The sequence below is a fragment of the Neoarius graeffei genome, chromosome 10, assembly GCF_027579695.1.
Source record: "Neoarius graeffei isolate fNeoGra1 chromosome 10, fNeoGra1.pri, whole genome shotgun sequence".
Lineage (NCBI taxonomy): Eukaryota > Metazoa > Chordata > Actinopteri > Siluriformes > Ariidae > Neoarius > Neoarius graeffei.
Window position 1 is genome coordinate 93,654,340 of NC_083578.1, and position 17,527 is coordinate 93,671,866.

Below are 17,527 nucleotides of genomic sequence, written 5' to 3' on the forward strand. Positions count from 1 at the left end.
GATTCTGATTGGCTGCGGACCCCCCCGGGACCCTAGGCCACGCCCCCCAGACTTGATTTTTGGAATTGGGACTAGTTTTTTGGAACTTGCCCCAAACCTGATTCTGATTGGCTGGGACACGCCCCCCGACCCTAGGCCACGCCCCCCGGACTCGATTTTTGGAATTGGGACTAGTTTTTTGGAACTTGCCCCAAACTGGATTCTGATTGGCTGGGACACGCCCCCCGACCCTAGGCCACGCCCCCCGGACTCGATTTTTGGAATTGGGACTAGATTTTTGGAACTTGCCCCAAACTCGATTCTGATTGGCTGGGACACGCCCCCCGACCCTAGGCCACGCCCCCCGGACTCGATTTTTGGAATTGGGACTAGATTTTTGGAACTTCCCCCAAACTCGATTCTGATTGGCTGGGACACGCCCCCCGACCCTAGGCCACGCCCCCCAGACTCGATTTTTGGAATTGGGACTAGTTTTTTGGAACTTGCCCCAAACTCGATTCTGATTGGCTGGGACACGCCCCCCGACCCTAGGCCACGCCCCCCCAGACCCGATTTCCGGATTCGAGACTACTTTTTTGGAAATCGCTCGAAACTTAATTCCGATATGCCGGGACGTGCCCCCGGACCCCAGGCAACTCCCCCAAAGTGTTTTTTTGGGAAACCAGGAACGAGTTCCAAAAAACTAGTCCGAGTTCCAAAAATCAAGTCCGACCGTCTCGCCCCTAAAACGGGGTCGAATCATAACAAATGCGGTATCGGTAGATAGCCCTAAGCGAGACGAAACGGGGGATACTCGTCTGACCTCCGTACGACCTTCCTGTCCGGAACGGCGGCCCGAAACGTACTAGGCCAAAGGCCCATAAAAATAGTTGGAAATATTCAGAAAAAAATCAGGAAAAGGTGGTATTGACCCGCAATCGAGTCTACCCCCCCTAAATCGAGGGCGCTGAGCACGCCTGACTCAGAACCGAGTCTCTAGCACCTTCCTGTCCCGAGATACGCTCGAAGGGGAAAGGTCAGAAAAAAAGTGGAAAAATATTCGTGAAAAATTACCCGAATGTCCCCGCGGCTTCAAAATCGTCGGACACCCTAACTCCTGGTCCCCGATCGTGGCCGAAGCATCCGCAAAGCCGTAGGACCTTTAGTTTCAGAGTTATTCAAAAACAAACCCTAACCCATTCATTTCAATGGAAGGCCGGTAGTGAAAATTTGCCCAAGTCCCACTTGCCAAAAAACTTCCCGGGGGAAGGTGTTAGGAGCATGTTTCAGCCCATTTGGAGTCGACCTATTTTGGAGACAGGATTTTTTAAAAAATGTTTTTGAAAGGTTAGGCCTCGTTACGTTTATAGGATCCTGTCACTAGGCCTAATTCTGGAAATGAACTCTATTTCCCTAACCCACTATCCCTAACTCCTTCACTTCAGAGCGAGCCCTTTTGCAGGCTGAAAGTTGTATGGGTACAAAAAAGGATGCGTGGGGCTCAGGGTATCCATATTTAATGGATTTAAAAAAAAAAACAATAATAAGAATAAGAATGACTAGACAATTCCCCTGTGGGAAATCGCACGAGTGATGCAGCGCGCTTCGCCAGGCCCTGTGAAGAGACCCTCGAAAATCACACCAATATTCCCTGTCGAACTGAAGTTGAGAGACACAGTGTTATTGCTTGTGTTTTGGCGCCATCTGCGGGCGAGATCTCACGTATATCCAAAGAAGCCCATATAAATGAATGGGGAAAAACGGGTCGTGCAAAGTAATAGCACACCGAGTCCCATCGAGCCGCACGGTTTGATGTCAGAAATGACTTTTCTGACTTGGAAGGAAGTCTATTTCCCTAACCCAGTACCACTAACTCCTTCACTTCAGAGCAAGCCCTTTTGCAGGCTGAAAGTTGTATGTGTACAAAAAAGGATGCGTGGGGCTCAGGGTAACCATATTTAATGGATTTTTGAAAAAAAAAAATTGGCCTCGTTGCCAGCCCCTACGTCAAAGGCCTAATACCCATACTCGACACCGTGGGCCTAAAATCATCCAAAAGTTTTTTTTTTTTTCCCCCCCCACTCCCAGGGCTTATATGGGATGCTGAAACACAATATCCCATCAGAAATGACTTTTCTGACTTTCAAGTGGGTGAAATGACTATGGAAATCACTCGGTTAGGACTTTGGACTTGATTTCCGGAACGAGTCCTAACCCAACCCATTGCTTAGACTTGCAGGTTGGAATTTTGATTTCGTCCAATCACGGCCCGCCTTTTCTTGCTAGGGTCTCGCGCCCCTATCACAAGATAGCCCTAAGCGAGACGAAACGGGGGATACTCGTCTGACGTCCGTACGACCTTCCTGTCTGGAACGGCGGCCCAAAACGCACTAGGCCAAAGGCGTCATAAAAATAGTTGGAAATATTCACAAAAAAATCAGGAAGAGGTGCTATTGACCCGGAATCAAGTTTACCCCCCCCCTAAATCGAGGGCGCTGAGCGCGCCTGACTTGGAACCGAGTCTCTAGCACCTTCCTGTCTCCAGATACGCCCAAAGGTGAAAGGTCAGAAAAAAAGTGTAAAAATATTCGTGAAAAATTACCCGAATGTCCCAGGGGCTTCAAAATCGTCGCACACCCTAAGTCGGGGTCCCCGATCGTGGCCGATGCATCCGCGAAGCCGTAGGACCTTTAGTTTCAGAGTTATTCAAAAACAAACCCTAACCCATTTATTTCAAAATTAAATTCAAAATCATTCCAAAAAAAGGCCTATAACTCGGTCCATGAAAGACACCCGAGAAAACTTTTACCGTAGGGCCGCACAGACCCGGCTCTCTCCCGATACCCAAAGGCGCGAAACCTAGGCCCAAAAAAATTGACTGTTTTTGGAGGGAAAATGAAATTCCAACCAGCAATGTCTAAGCAATGAGTTAGGTTAGGATTCGTTCCGGAAATGAAGTCTATTTCCCTAACCCGCTAACCATAATTGTAACTCCTTCACTTCAGAGTGAGCCCTTTTGCAGGCTGAAAGTTGTGTGTACAAAGAGGATGCGTGGGGCTCAGGGTAACCATATTTAACGGATTTTTGAAAAAAAAAAATCGGCCTCGTTGCCAGACCCTACGTCCAAGGCCTAATACCCTTACTCAACACCGTGGGCCTAAAATCATCCAAAATTTTTTATTTTTTTTTCCCCACTCCCAGGGCTTATATGGGATGCTGAAACACAATAGCCCATCAGAAATGACTTTTCTGACTTTCAAGTGGGTGAAATGACTCTGGAAATCACTCAGTTAGGACTTTGGACTTGATTTCCGGAACGAGTCCTAACCCAACCCGTTGCTTAGACTTGCAGGTTGGAATTTTGATTTCGTCCAATCACGGCCCGCCTTTTCGGGCTAGGGTCTCGCGCCCCTATGAGTAGATAGCCCTAAGCGAGACGAAACGGGGGATACTCGTCTGACGTACGTACGACCTTCCTGTCCGGAACGGCGGCCCAAAACGCACTAGGCCAAAGGCCTCATAAAAATAGTTGGAAATATTCACAAAAAAATCAGGAAGAGGTGCTATTGACCCGGAATCAAGTCTACCCCCCATAAATCGAGGGCGCTGAGCGCGCCTGACTTGGAACCGAGTCTCTAGCACCTTCCTGTCCCAAGATATGCCCAGAGGTGAAAGGTCAGAAAAAAAGTGTAAAAATATTAGTGAAAAATTACCCGAATGTCCCCGGGGCTTCAAAATCATCGCCCACCCTAACTCGGGGTCCCCGATCGTGGCCGATGCATCCGCGAAGCCGTAGGACCTTTAGTTTCAGAGTTATTCATAAACAAACTCTAACCCATTTATTTCAAAATTAAAAATCATTCCAAAAAAGGCCCATAACTCGGTCCATGAAAGACACCCGAGAAAACTTTTACCGTAGGGCCGCACTGACCCGGCTCTCTACTGATACCCAAAGGCGCGAACCTAGGCCCAAAAAAATTGACTGTTTTTGGAGGGAAAATGAAATTCCAACCGGCAATGTCTAAGCAATGAGTTAGGTTAGGATTTGTTCCAGAAATGAAGTCTATTTCCCTAACCCGCTAACCTTAATTGTATCTCCTTCACTTCAGAGTGAGCCCTTTTGCAGGCTGATAGTTGTATGTGTACAAAGAGGATGCGTGGGGCTCAGGGTAACCATATTTCATGGATTTTTGAAAAAAAAAAATCGGCCTCGTTGCCAGACCCTACGTCCAAGGCCTAATACCCTTACTCGACACCGTGGGCCTAAAATCATCCAAAATTTTTTATTTTTTTTCTCCACTCCCAGGGCTTATATGGGATGCTGAAACACAATAGCCCATCAGAAATGACTTTTCTGACTTTCAAGTGGGTGAAATGACTCTGGAAATCACTCGGTTAGGACTTTGGACTTGATTTCCGGAACGAGTCCTAACCCAACCCATTGCTTAGACTTGCCAGTTGGAATTTTGATTTCGTCCAATCACGGCCCGCCTTTTCAGGCTAGGGTCTCGCGCCCCTATCAGTAGATAGCCCTAAGTGAGACGAAACGGGGGATACTTGTCTGATGTCCTTACGACCTTCCAGTCCTGAACAGCAGCCCAAAACGCACTCGGCTAAAGGCCTCATAAAAATAGTTGGAAATATTCACAAAAAAATCAGGAAGAGGTGCTATTGACCCGGAATCAAGTCTACCCCCCCTAAATTGAGGGCGCTGAGCGCGCCTGACTTGGAACCGAGTCTCTAGCACCTTCCTGTCCTGAGATATGCCCAAAGGTCACAGGTCAGAAAAAAAGTGTAAAAATATTCGTGAAAAATTACCCGAATGTCCCCGCGGCTTCAAAATCGTCGCACACACTAACTCGCGGTCCCCGATCGTGGCCGAGGTGTCCGCGAAGCCGTAGGCCCTTTAGTTTCAGAGTTATTCAAAAACAAACCCTAACCCATTCATTTCAATGGAAGGCCGGTAGTGAAAATTTGCCCAAGTCCCACTTGCCAAAAAACTTCCCGGGGGAAGGTGTTAGGAGCACGTTTCAGCCCATTTGGAGTCTACCTATTTTGGAGACATGATTTTTTTTAAAAATGTTTTTGAAAGGTTAGGCCTCGTTCCGGGTATAGGATACTGTCAATAGGCCTAATTCCGGAAATGAAGTCTATTTCTCTAACCCGCCATCCCTAACTCCTTCACTTCAGAGCGAGCCCTTTTGCAGGCTGAAAGTTGTATGTGTACAAAAAAGGATGCGTGGGGCTCAGGGTAACCATATTTAACGGATTTTTGAAAAAAAAATAAGAATAAGAATGAGAATAAGAATAACTAGACAATTCTCCTGTGGGAAATCATGAGAGTAATGCAGCGCGCTTAGCCACGCCCTGTGAGGAGACTAGGGCTGTGTGTCACAAAAATAATCAGAAAGACTGACAGACTCTGAACATTCTGATGAATATTTATTTAAAACACGTGCCACACACACATTGTTCATGAAAGATGATTGTAACAAAATAAAACAAAATACAGCCTTAACCCTTTGGTGACTGACCCCTTGAACATGGTTCCTCCAGGAACGATGACGTTTCAGTCGTCAAGACAACGGAAAAACTAAAATACAAGAGCATTTTGTTTTGTGCACAAGAGCATTGTGACGTATCTTTCTGGTTTTGTATTTTAGTTCTTCTGTTGTCTTGACAACTGAAAAGTCATAGTTCCTGGAGGAACCTTTTTCAAGGGGTCAGTCACCAAATTAAACTAATAAAAAAAATACATTTTCGTTTCTTTTGAAAATGAAGATATTAAAATTAAAATTATTAAAATTAGATAATAAAAATTATTAAAATTAGATAATAATTAACAACCGGCAATCGACAAATCTGAAACACTTTTTTGAAAGTCTTAGTGCAAATAAACAGACCAACGGCAGCCCTGATGAAATAAAAACTCACTGAATAGGCCTAAAATAGCATAAATAAACGAATAAATAGCCTAACTGAAACAGTGCAGATTTACAGACACACAGGGTAGGCTAGCTAGGCTACTTACATGGTTGAGGTGGTGAAGCATGTTCGTTGTGGAAGAATGAAAGGCGAATGTTTTTTTGCAAATTCTGCACGTAATCCTCTTTGGGTCATCTTTGTTCTTTTCGAAATGATCCCATATTTTAGAGCTCCTTCCAGACATGCTGTCTGCCCATGTTAAAAGAATCACCAACAGTAAATTAGTGTCACTACTTCCTTTATCATGCCCGTCAAATTAAAAGCCCTTCAGCCCTTTGACAAGATGTGGCTTTTTTCCCTGCGACCAATCGACCCATGGAATTTTGGTCGGCTAATATTTTTTTGGTCGACCAACGATTAATCGATTGTTTGCCGTCAGCCTTGGGGGAGACACCAGAAAATCACACCAAGATTCCCTGTTGAACTGAAGTTGAGAGGCACAGTATTATTGCTTGTGTTTTGGCTTAATCTGCAGGGGAGATCTCACGTATATCCAAAGAAGCCCATATAAATGAATGGGGAAAAACGGGTCGTGCAAAGTAATAGCACACCGAGTCTGATCGGGCCGCACGGTTTGATGTCAGAAATGACTTTTCTGACTTTCAAGTGGGTGAAATGACTCTGGAAATCACTCGGTTAGGACTTTGGACTTGATTTCCGGAATGAGTCCTAACCCAACCCATTGCTTAGACTTGCAGGTTGGAATTTTGATTTCGTCCAATCACGGCCCGCCTTTTCGGGCTAGGGTCTCGCGCCCCTATCAGTAGATAGCCCTAAGCGAGACGAAACGGTGCATACTTGTCTGATGTCCGTACGACCTTCCTGTCCGGAACGGCGGCCCAAAACGCACTAGGCCAAAGGCCTCATAAAAATAGTTGGAAATATTCACAAAAAAATCAGGAAGAGGTGCTATTGACCCGGAATCAAGTCTACCCCCCATAAATCGAGGGCGCTGAGCGCGCCTGACTTGGAACCGAGTCTCTAGCACCTTCCTGTCCCGAGATACGCCCAAAGGTGAAAGGTCAGAAAAAAAGTGTAAAAATATTCGTGAAAAATTACCCGAATGTCCCCGGGGCTTCAAAATCGTCGCACACCCTAAGTCGGGGTCCCCGATCGTGGCCGATGTGTCCGTGAAGCCGTAGGACCTTTAGTTTCAGAGTTATTCAAAAACAAACCCTAACCCATTTATTTCAAAATTAAATTAAAAATCATTCCAAAAAAAGGCCCATAACTTGGTCCACGAAAGACACCCGAGAAAACTTTTACCGTAGGGCCGCACAGACCCGGCTCTCTACCGATACCCAAATGCGCGAAACCTAGGCCCAAAAAAATTGACTGTTTTTGGAGGGAAAATGAAATTCCAACCGGCAATGTCTAAGCAATGAGTTAGGTTAGGATTCATTCCGGAAATGAAGTCTATTTCCCTAACCCGCTAACCATAATTGTAACTCCTTCACTTCAGAGTGAGCCCTTTTGCAGGCTGAAAGTTTTATGTGTACAAAGAGGATGCGTGGGGCTCAGGGTAACCATATTTCATGGATTTTTGAAAAAAAAAATCAACCTCGTTGCCAGACCCTACGTCCAAGGCCTAATACCCTTACTCGACACCGTGGGCCTAAAATCATCCAAAATTTTTTATTTTTTTTCCCCCACTCCCAGGGCTTATAGGGGATGCTGAAAGACAATAGCCCATCAGAAATGACTTTTCTGACTTTCAAGTGGGTGAAATGACTCTGGAAATCACTCGGTTAGGACTTTGGACTTGATTTCCGGAACGAGTCCTAACCCAACCCCATTGCTTAGACTTGCCGGTTGGAATTTTGATTTCGTCCAATCACAGCCCGCCTTTTCGGGCTATGGCCTCACACCCCTATCGGTAGATAGCCCTAAGCGAGACGAAACGGGGGATACTCGTCTGACGTCCGTATGACCTTTCTGTCCGGAACGGTGGCCCGAAACGCACTCGGCCAAAGGCCTCCTAAAAATAGTTGGAAATATTCACAAAAAAATCAGGAACAGGTGCTATTGACCCAGAATCAAGTCTACCCCCGCTAAATCGAGGGCGCCGAGCGCACCTGACTTGGAACCGAGTCTCTAGCACCTTCCTGTCCCGAGATATGCCCAAAGGTCACAGGTCAGACAAAAAGTGTAAAAATATTCGTGAAAAATTACGCGAATGTCCCCACGGCTTCAAAATCGTCGCACACACTAACTCGCGGTCCCCGATCGTGGCTGACACATCCGCGAAGCCGTAGGACCTTTAGTTTCAGAGTTATTAAAAAACAAACCCTAACCCATTCATTTCAATGGAAGGCCGGTAGTGAAAATTTGCCCAAGTCCCACTTGCCAAACAACTTCCCAGGGGAAGGTGTTAGGAGCAGGTTTCAGCCCATTTGGAGTCTACCTATTTTGGAGACATGATTTTTTAAAAAATGTTTTTGTGAAAGGTTAGGCCTCGTTCCGGGTATAGGATACTGTCAATAGGCCTAATTCCGTAAATCAAGTCTATTTCCCTAACCCGCTAACACTACCTATTTTGGAGACATGATTTTTTTCCCAGAGAGGGGCCATTTGGCATTTTTACCTAGAAAACCCACAAGAGGGCCAATTGGCCCCAAGTGCCCCCTGTGGACACTCATTTTGTTATGGAAATGTGGCTGTTAGTGGCACACGGCCGGAGCCACTTGAACTTGTCGCAAGGGTTTGCTCCATCCAGGATCATTTCCAATGCCTGTTGAATCTCTGCATCTTCGTTCCTTGGAGAGGAGCTTCTTTCACCACAAAATTCTTGAGGGAACTGACGCGATAGTCCATGTGCACTGTATCCATCAAACAATTGTCTGGTTGCAGTCACATGAGTCGTTATGACTTGTCTTGACTTGACTTGAAAGCTTTAATGTCCTTAAAAAAGGCAATTTGTCTTACAGCACAGCAGAGTGACAAAAAACACATACAATAAAAAAACCCATCACAACACAATAAATAGCAAAACGTGTAAATAAATACAGACCACTGGTCAGAGGCATCAATCAATGCTAGAAATGTTAAAAGGAATCATTTGTACATTAACACAAGTATGAGTGTAGTTTTAAGTATGTATCTCCCATATCTTGTTCAGTTGATTAATTGCCATGGGGATAAATGTTATGGTCACATGGGACATTCACATGTTCACATTTTAGAATAGAATGTGTTTTTATTCCTCATTCTCACAGAAGTAGCCAACATGACTTCACCACTGAAGTGTGAAGTGTGTGAAGTGTGTGAAGTGTGACCCCCTCCCCCCACACACTGCCACTAACAGCCTCATTACCATAACTAAAGGAGTGCATAAGGGAAAAGCAGTCGGGCCAAATGGCCCCTATGTGGGTCTTCTAGGTAGAAAGAAAAATGCTGGGACTTGCAGTGTTAAATGTTTTTGAAAGGTTAGGCCTTGTTCCAGGTATAGGATACTGTCAATAGGCCTAATTCCGGAAATGAAGTCTATTTCCCGAACCCGCTAACCCTAACTCCTTCAGTTCAGAGTGAGCCCTTTTGCAGGCTGAAAGTTGTATGTGTACAAAGAGGATGCGTGGGGCTCAGGGTAACCATATTTAACGGATTTTTGAAAAAAAATAATCAGCCTCGTTGCCAGACCCTACGTCCAAGGCCTAATACCCTGACTCGACACCGTGGGCCTAAAATCATCCAAAATTTTTAATTTTTTTTCCCCACTCCTAGGGCTTATATGGGATGCTGAAACACAATAGCCCATCAGAAATGACTTTTCTGACTTTCAAGTGGGTGAAATGACTCTGGAAATCACTCGGTTAGGACTTTGGACTTGATTTCCGGAACGAGTCCTAACCCAACCCATTGCTTAGATATTGCCTGTTGGAATTTTGATTTCGTCCAATCACGGCCCGCCTTTTCGGGCTAGGGTCTCGCGCCGCTGGATTTTGGTACAGTAGGCCGGGCTGTACGAAACTGTGGTGAAACTTTCCTCCCACGTTTTTCGGGGGCCGAACCGCAGGGGTGTGACCTACCGTCTCGCACCTAAAACGCGGTCAAATCGTAACAAATGTGGTATGAGTCGATAGCGCTAAGTGAGACGAAACAGGGGATACTTGTCTGACGTCTGTACGACCTTCCTGTCCAGAACAGCGGCCCAAAACGCAATCGGCCAAAGGCCTCATAAAAATAGTTGAAAATATTCACAAAAAAATCAGGAAAAGGTGCAATTGACTCGGAATCAAGTCTACCCCCACTAAATCGAGGGCGCCGAGCGCGCCTGACTTGGAACCGAGTCTCTTGCACCTTCCTGTCCCGAGATACGCCCAAAGGACAAAGGTAAGAAAAAAAGTGTAAAAAGATTCGTGAAAAATTACCCGAATGTCCCCGCGGCTTCAAAATCATCGCACACCCTAATGTGGGGACCCCGATCGTGGCTGAGCCATCCCTGAAGTTGTAGGACCTTTAGTTTCAGAGTTATTCAAAAACAAACCCTAACACATTCATTTCAAAATTCAATTCAAAATCATTCCAAAAAAGGCCCATAACTCGGTCCACGAAAGACCCCCAAGAAAACTTTTACCATAGGGCATGACAGACCCGGCTCTCTACCAAAACCCAAAGGCGCGAAACCAAGGCCCAAAAAAATTGACCGTTTTTGGAGGGAAAATGAAATTTCAACCGGCAATGTCGAAGCAATGAGTTAGGTTAGGATTCGTTCCAGGAATGAAGTCTATTTCCCTAACCCGCTAACCCTAATTGTAACTCCTTCACTTCAGAGCGAGCCCTTTTGCAGGCTGAACGTTGCATGTGTACAAAAAAGGATGCATGGGGCTCAGGGTAACCATATTTAATGGATTTTTGAAAAAAAAAAATTAGCCTCGTTGCCAGACCCTACGGATGGGTCAAAGGCCTAATACCCTTACTTGACACCGTGGGCCTAAAATAATCCAAAATTTTTTATTTTTTTTTTCCCACTCCCAGGGCTTATATGGGATGCTGAAACACAATATCCCATCAGAAATGACTTTTCTGACTTTCAAGAAGGGTGAAATGACTCTGGAAATCACTCGGTTAGGACTTTGGACTTGATTTCCGGAACGAGTCCTAACCCATCCCATTGCTTAGACTTGCCAGTTGGAATTTTGATTTCGTCCAATCACGGCCCGCCTTTTCGGGCTAGGGTCTCGCGCCCCTATCAGTAGATAGCCCTAAGCGAGACGAAACGGGGGATACTCGTCTGACGTCCGTACGACCTTCCTGTCCTGAGCAGCGGCCCAAAACGCACTCGGCCAAAGGCCTCATAAAAATAGTTGGAAATATTCACAAAAAAATCAGGAAGAGGTGCTATTGACCCGGAATCAAGTCTACCCCCCCTAAAACGAGGGCGCTGAGCGCGCCTGACTTGGAACCGAGTCTCTAGCACCTTCCTGTGCCGAGATACGCCCAAAGGTCACAGGTCAGAAAAAAAGTGTAAAAATATTCGTGAAAAATTACCCGAATGTCCCCGCGGCTTCAAAATCATCGCACACCCTAACTCGGGGTCGCCGATCGTGGCTGAGGCGTCCGCAAAGCCGTAGGACCTTTACTTTCAGAGTTATTCAGAAACAAACCCTAACCCATTCATTTCAATGGAAGGCCGGTAGTGAAAATTTTTCCAAGTCCCACTTGCCAAAGAACTTCCCGGGGGAAGGTGCTAGGAGCACGTTTCAGCCCATTTGGAGTCTACCTATTTTGGATACATGATTTTTTAAAAATGTTTTTGAAAGGTTAGGCCTCGTTCCGGGTATAGGATACTGTAAATAGGCCTAATTCCGGAATTGAAGTCCAATGTCCTAACCTGGTCCAAAATCAATTTTGACATGTTGGGACATGCCCTCGGCCCCTATGCCATGCCCCCAAGGTGTTTTTTTGGAAAATCAATTCCGGGTCTTGTCAAAGTCAAAGAAAAGCTCTTAGAAAAAGCTCTCTGCTGCTATTGCCCCTCCCCACAACCCACACAGAAGCTCTCAGCTGCTAATTCCCATCCCCCCACACACTTCTTTTCACAACAACAACAGAGGTGCAAGTCAAACACAGGGTCTCTTCTGTAGACAATATTTTTTTACTGTTTAGTCACTTAGGAGATTAATCTTGAAGTAAGTAACATCCCACATTGAACCCTAACCACATTGTGTTAACAACCCCAACGTGAACTCTACCTTGACGTGGTGTTGGGGCTTACGAGCTAGGCTCAAACTAAAAGAGTTCAATATCAAATTTAAATGTTCATGTCTCCAAAACAGGCACCAATACACTCCAAATGGCCTGAAACATGCTCCTAACAAAGTTCCCCAGGAGGATTTAGGGCTGTGGGAGAACAAGCCCAAAGTGTCCCCATGACCTTCTGTTCCATGCTGTTCTATTAAAAGTGTGTTTTGAAATGTTTGATGTTATTGTATTTCTTTAAAATTTTTTTGGCAGACTAAAGATATGGAAGTGCATTAAAGTTATTGAATTGCAATAAAATGTTTTTTTGGTGTCCAGGTTCCAGATATCAAGTCTCAACCCTAATTTGCTCCAGATATCAAGTCTCAATTCCAGATATCAAGTGTGAACCCTAGTGGGTTCAAGATATTAAGTCTGAATTCCAGATATCAAGTTCCAGATATCAAGTCACAACCCTAATTTGCCCCAGATATCAAAAATATCAAAAATCGAGGCTCAATTCCAAAAATCAAGTCTCAATTCCAAAAATCGAGTCTCAATTCCAAAAATCAAGTCTCAATTCCAAAAATCAAGTCTCGGTTAGGATTAGGGTTAGGAGTTTGAGACTTGATTTTTGGAATTGAGACTTGATTTTTGGAATTGAGACTCGATTTTTGGAATTGAGACTTGATTTTTGGAATTAACCCTAATCCTAGTGTAATATCACTGGCATTTGATAGAGGAGCCCAGTCTGTACGACCCTGTGGTGAAAGTTTCCTCCAATGTCTTTCAGGGAGCGAGATATAAGGGTTTTTCCTGATGAAGTTGTCTGTTTTCCAAAGAAAAGAGTGTGGTGAAGTGTCTTATGGTCTGGTGGCACATGTCAGCACATCAGAATTGAGTTTGGAGCAAGTTCCAAAAAAGTAGTCCCAATTCCAAAAATCGAGTCTGGGGGTGTGTGGCTTTATTAAAGATATGGAAGTGCATTAAATTGTGGCTTTATTAAAGATATGGAAGTGCATTAAATTGTGGCTTTATTAAAGATATGGAAGTGCATTAAAGTTATTGAATTGCAATAAAATGCTTTTTTGGTGTCCAGTTCCAGATATCAAGTCTCAACCCTAATTTGCTCCAGATATCAAGTCTGAATTCCAGATATCAAGTGTGAACCCTAGTTGGTTCAAGATATTAAGTCTGAATTCCAGATATCAAGTTCCAGACATCAAGTGACAACCCTAATTTGCCCCAGAGATCAAAAATATCAAAAATCAAGCCTCAATTCCAAAAATCAAGTCTCAATTCCAAAAATCGAGTCTCAATTCCAAAAATCAAGTCTCAATTCCAAAAATCAAGTCTCGGTTAGGAATTTGAGACTTGACTTTTGGAATTGAGACTTGATTTTTGGAATTGAGACTCGATTTTTGGAATTGAGACTCGATTTTTGGAATTAACCCTAATCCTAGTGTAATAGCACTGGAATTTGATAGAAGAGCCCAGTCTGTACGACCCTGTGGTGAAAGTTTCCTCCAATGTCTTTCAGGGAGCGAGATATAAGGGTTTTTCCTGATGAAGTTGTCTGTTTTCCAAAGAAAAGAGTGTGGTGAAGTGTCTTATGGTCTGGTGGCACATGTCAGCACATCAGAATTGAGTTTGGAGCAAGTCCCAAAAAAGTAGTCTGGAACCCAGAAACCGAGTCGGGTGGGGTGTGCCTTAGGGCCAGGGTTGGTGCCCCAGCCTATCAGAGTTGAGTTTGGAGCAAGTTCCAAAAAACTACTCCCAATTCCAAAAATCCAGTCTGGAGGGTGTGGCTTTATTAAAGATATGGAAGTGCATTAAATTGTGGCTTTATTAAAGATATGGAAGTGCATTAAAGTTATTGAATTGCAATAAAATGCTTTTTTGGTGTCCAGTTCCAGATATCAAGTCCCAACCCTAATTTGTTCCAGACATCAAGTCTGAATTCCAGATATCAAGTGTGAAACCTAATGGGTTCAAGGTATTAAGTCTGAATTCCAGATATCAAGTTCCAGACATCAAGTCACAACCCTAATTTGCCCCAGAGATCAAAAATAACAAAAATCAAGCCTCAATTCCAAAAATCAAGTCTCAATTCCAAAAATCAAGTCTCAATTCCAAATATCAAGTCTCAATTCCAAAAATCAAGTCTCAGTTCCAAAAATCGAGTCTCAATTCCAAAAATCAAGTCTCGGTTAGGATTAGGGTTAGGAGTTTGAGACTTGATTTTTGGAATTGAGACTCGATTTTTGGAATTGAGACTTGATATTTGGAATTGAGACTTGATTTTTGGAATTGAGACTCGATTTTTGGAATTGAGACTTGATTTTTGGAATTAACCCTAATCCTAGTGTAATAGCACTGGAATTTGACAGAGGAGCCCAGTCTGCACGACCCTGTGGTGAAAGTTTCCTCCAATGTCTTTCAGGGAGCGAGATATAAGGGTTTTTCCTGATGAAGATGTCTGTTTTCCAAAGAAAAGAGTGTGGTGAAGTGTCTTATGGTCTGGTGGCACATGTCAGCACATCAGAATTGAGGTTGGAGCAAGTTCCAAAAAAGTAGTCTGGAACCCAGAAACCGAGTTGGGTGGGCTGTGGCTTAGGGCCAGGGTTGGTGCCCCAGCCTATCAGAATTGAGTTTTGAGCAAGTTCCAAAAAAGTAGTCTGAAGTCCAAAAATCCAGTCAGGAGGGTGTGGCTTCATTAAAGATATGGAAGTGCATTAAATTGTGGCTTTGTTAAAGACATGGAAGTCCATTAAAGTTATTGAATTGCAATAAAATGCTTTTTTGGTGTCCAGTTCCAGATATCAAGTCCCAACCCTAATTTGTTCCAGATATCAAGTCTGAATTCCAGATATCGAGTGTGAAACCTAATGGGTTCAAGGTATTAAGTCTGAATTCCAGATATCAAGTTCCAGACATCAAGTCCCAACCCTACTTTGCCCCAGAGATCAAAAATAACAAAAATCAAGCCTCAATTCCAAAAATCAAGTCTCAATTCCAAAAATCGAGTCTCAATTCCAAAAATCAAGTCTCAATTCCAAAAATCAAGTCTCGGTTAGGAGTTTGAGACTTGATTTTTGGAATTGAGACTTGATTTTTGGAATTGAGACTCGATTTTTGGAATTGAGACTTGATTTTTGGAATTAACCCTAATCCTAGTGTAATATCACTGGCATTTGATAGAGGAGCCCAGTCTGTACGACCCTGTGGTGAAAGTTTCCTCCAATGTCTTTCAGGGAGCGAGATATAAGGGTTTTTCCTGATGAAGTTGTCTGTTTTCCAAAGAAAAGAGTGTGGTGAAGTGTCTTATGGTCTGGTGGCACATGTCAGCACATCAGAATTGAGTTTGGAGCAAGTTCCAAAAAAGTAGTCTGGAACCCAGAAACCGAGTCGGGTGGGCTGTGGCTTAGGGCCAGGGATGGTGCCCCAGCCTATCAGAATTGAGTTTTGAGCAAGTTCCAAAAAAGTAGTCTGAAGTCCAAAAATCCAGTCTGGAGGGTGTGGCTTCATTAAAGATATGGAAGTGCATTAAATTGTGGCTTTATTAAAGACATGGAAGTGCATTAAAGTTATTGAATTGCAATAAAATGCTTTTTTGGTGTCCAGTTCCAGATATCAAGTCCCAACCCTAATTTGTTCCACATATCAAGTCTGAAGTCCAGATATCAAGTGTGAAACCTAATGGGTTCAAGGTAGTAAGTCTGAATTCCAGATATCAAGTTCCAGACAACAAGTCACAACCCTACTTTGCCCCAGAGATCAAAAATAACAAAAATCAAGCCTCAATTCCAAAAATCGAGTCTCAATTCCAAAAATCGAGTCTCGATTCCAAAAATCAAGTCTCAATTCCAAATATCAAGTCTCGTTTAGGAGTTTGAGACTTGATTTTTGGAATTGAGACTTGATTTTTGGAATTGAGACTCGATTTTTGGAATTGAGACTCGATTTTTGGAATTAACCCTAATCCTAGTGTAATAGCACTGGAATTTGATAGAGGAGCCCAGTCTGTACGACCCTGTGGTGAAAGTTTCCTCCAATGTCTTTCAGGGAGCGAGATATAAGGGTTTTTCCTGATGAAGTTGTCTGTTTTCCAAAGAAAAGAGTGTGGTGAAGTGTTTTATGGTCTGGTGGCACATGTCAGCACATCAGAATTGAGTTTGGAGCAAGTTCCAAAAAAGTAGTCTGGAACACAGAAACCGAGTCGGGTTGGCTGTGTCTTAGGGCCAGGGTTGGTGCCCCAGCCTATCAGAATTGAATTTTGAGCAAGTTCCAAAAAAGTAGTCTGAAGTCCAAAAATCCAGTCTGGAGGGTGTGGCTTCATTAAAGATATGGAAGTGCATTAAATTGTGGCTTTATTAAAGACATGGAAGTGCATTAAAGTTATTGAATTGCAATAAAATGCTTTCTTGGTGTCCAGTTCCAGATATCAAGTCCCAACCCTAATTTGTTCCACATATCAAGTCTGTATTCCAGATATCAAGTGTGAAACCTAATGGGTTCAAGGTAGTAAGTCTGAATTCCAGATATCAAGTTCCAGACATCAAGTCACAACCCTACTTTGCCCCAGAGATCAAAAATAACAAAAATCAAGCCTCAATTCCAAAAATCAAGTCTCAATTCCAAAAATCGAGTCTCAATTCCAAAAATCAAGTCTCAATTCCAAATATCAAGTCTCGGTTAGGAGTTTGAGACTTGATTTTTGGAATTGAGACTTGATTTTTGGAATTGAGACTCGATTTTTGGAATTGAGACTCGATTTTTGGAATTAACCCTAATCCTAGTGTAATATCACTGGCATTTGAAAGAGGAGCCCAGTCTGTACGACCCTGTGGTGAAAGTTTCCTCCAATGTCTTTCAGGGAGCGAGATATAAGGGTTTTTCCTGATGAAGTTGTCTGTTTTCCAAAGAAAAGAGTGTGGTGAAGTGTCTTATGGTCTGGTGGCACATGTCAGCACATCAGAATTGAGTTTGGAGCAAGTTCCAAAAAAGTAGTCTGGAACCCAGAAACCGAGTCGGGAAGGCTGTGCCTTAGGGCCAGGGTTGGTGCCCCAGCCTATCAGAATTGAGTTTGGAGCAAGTTCCAAAAAACTAGTCCCAATTCCAAAAATCGAGTCTGGGGGGTGTGGATTTATTAAAGATATGGAAGTGCATTAAATTGTGGCTTTATTAAAGATATGGAAGTGCATTAAAGTTATTGAATTGCAATAAAATGCTTTTTTGGTGTCCGGTTCCAGATATCAAGTCCCAACCCTAATTTGTTCCAGATATCAAGTCTGAATTCCAGATATCAAGTGTGAAACCTAATGGGTTCAAGGTATTAAGTCTGAATTCAAGATATCAAGTTCCAGATATCAAGTCCCAACCCTAA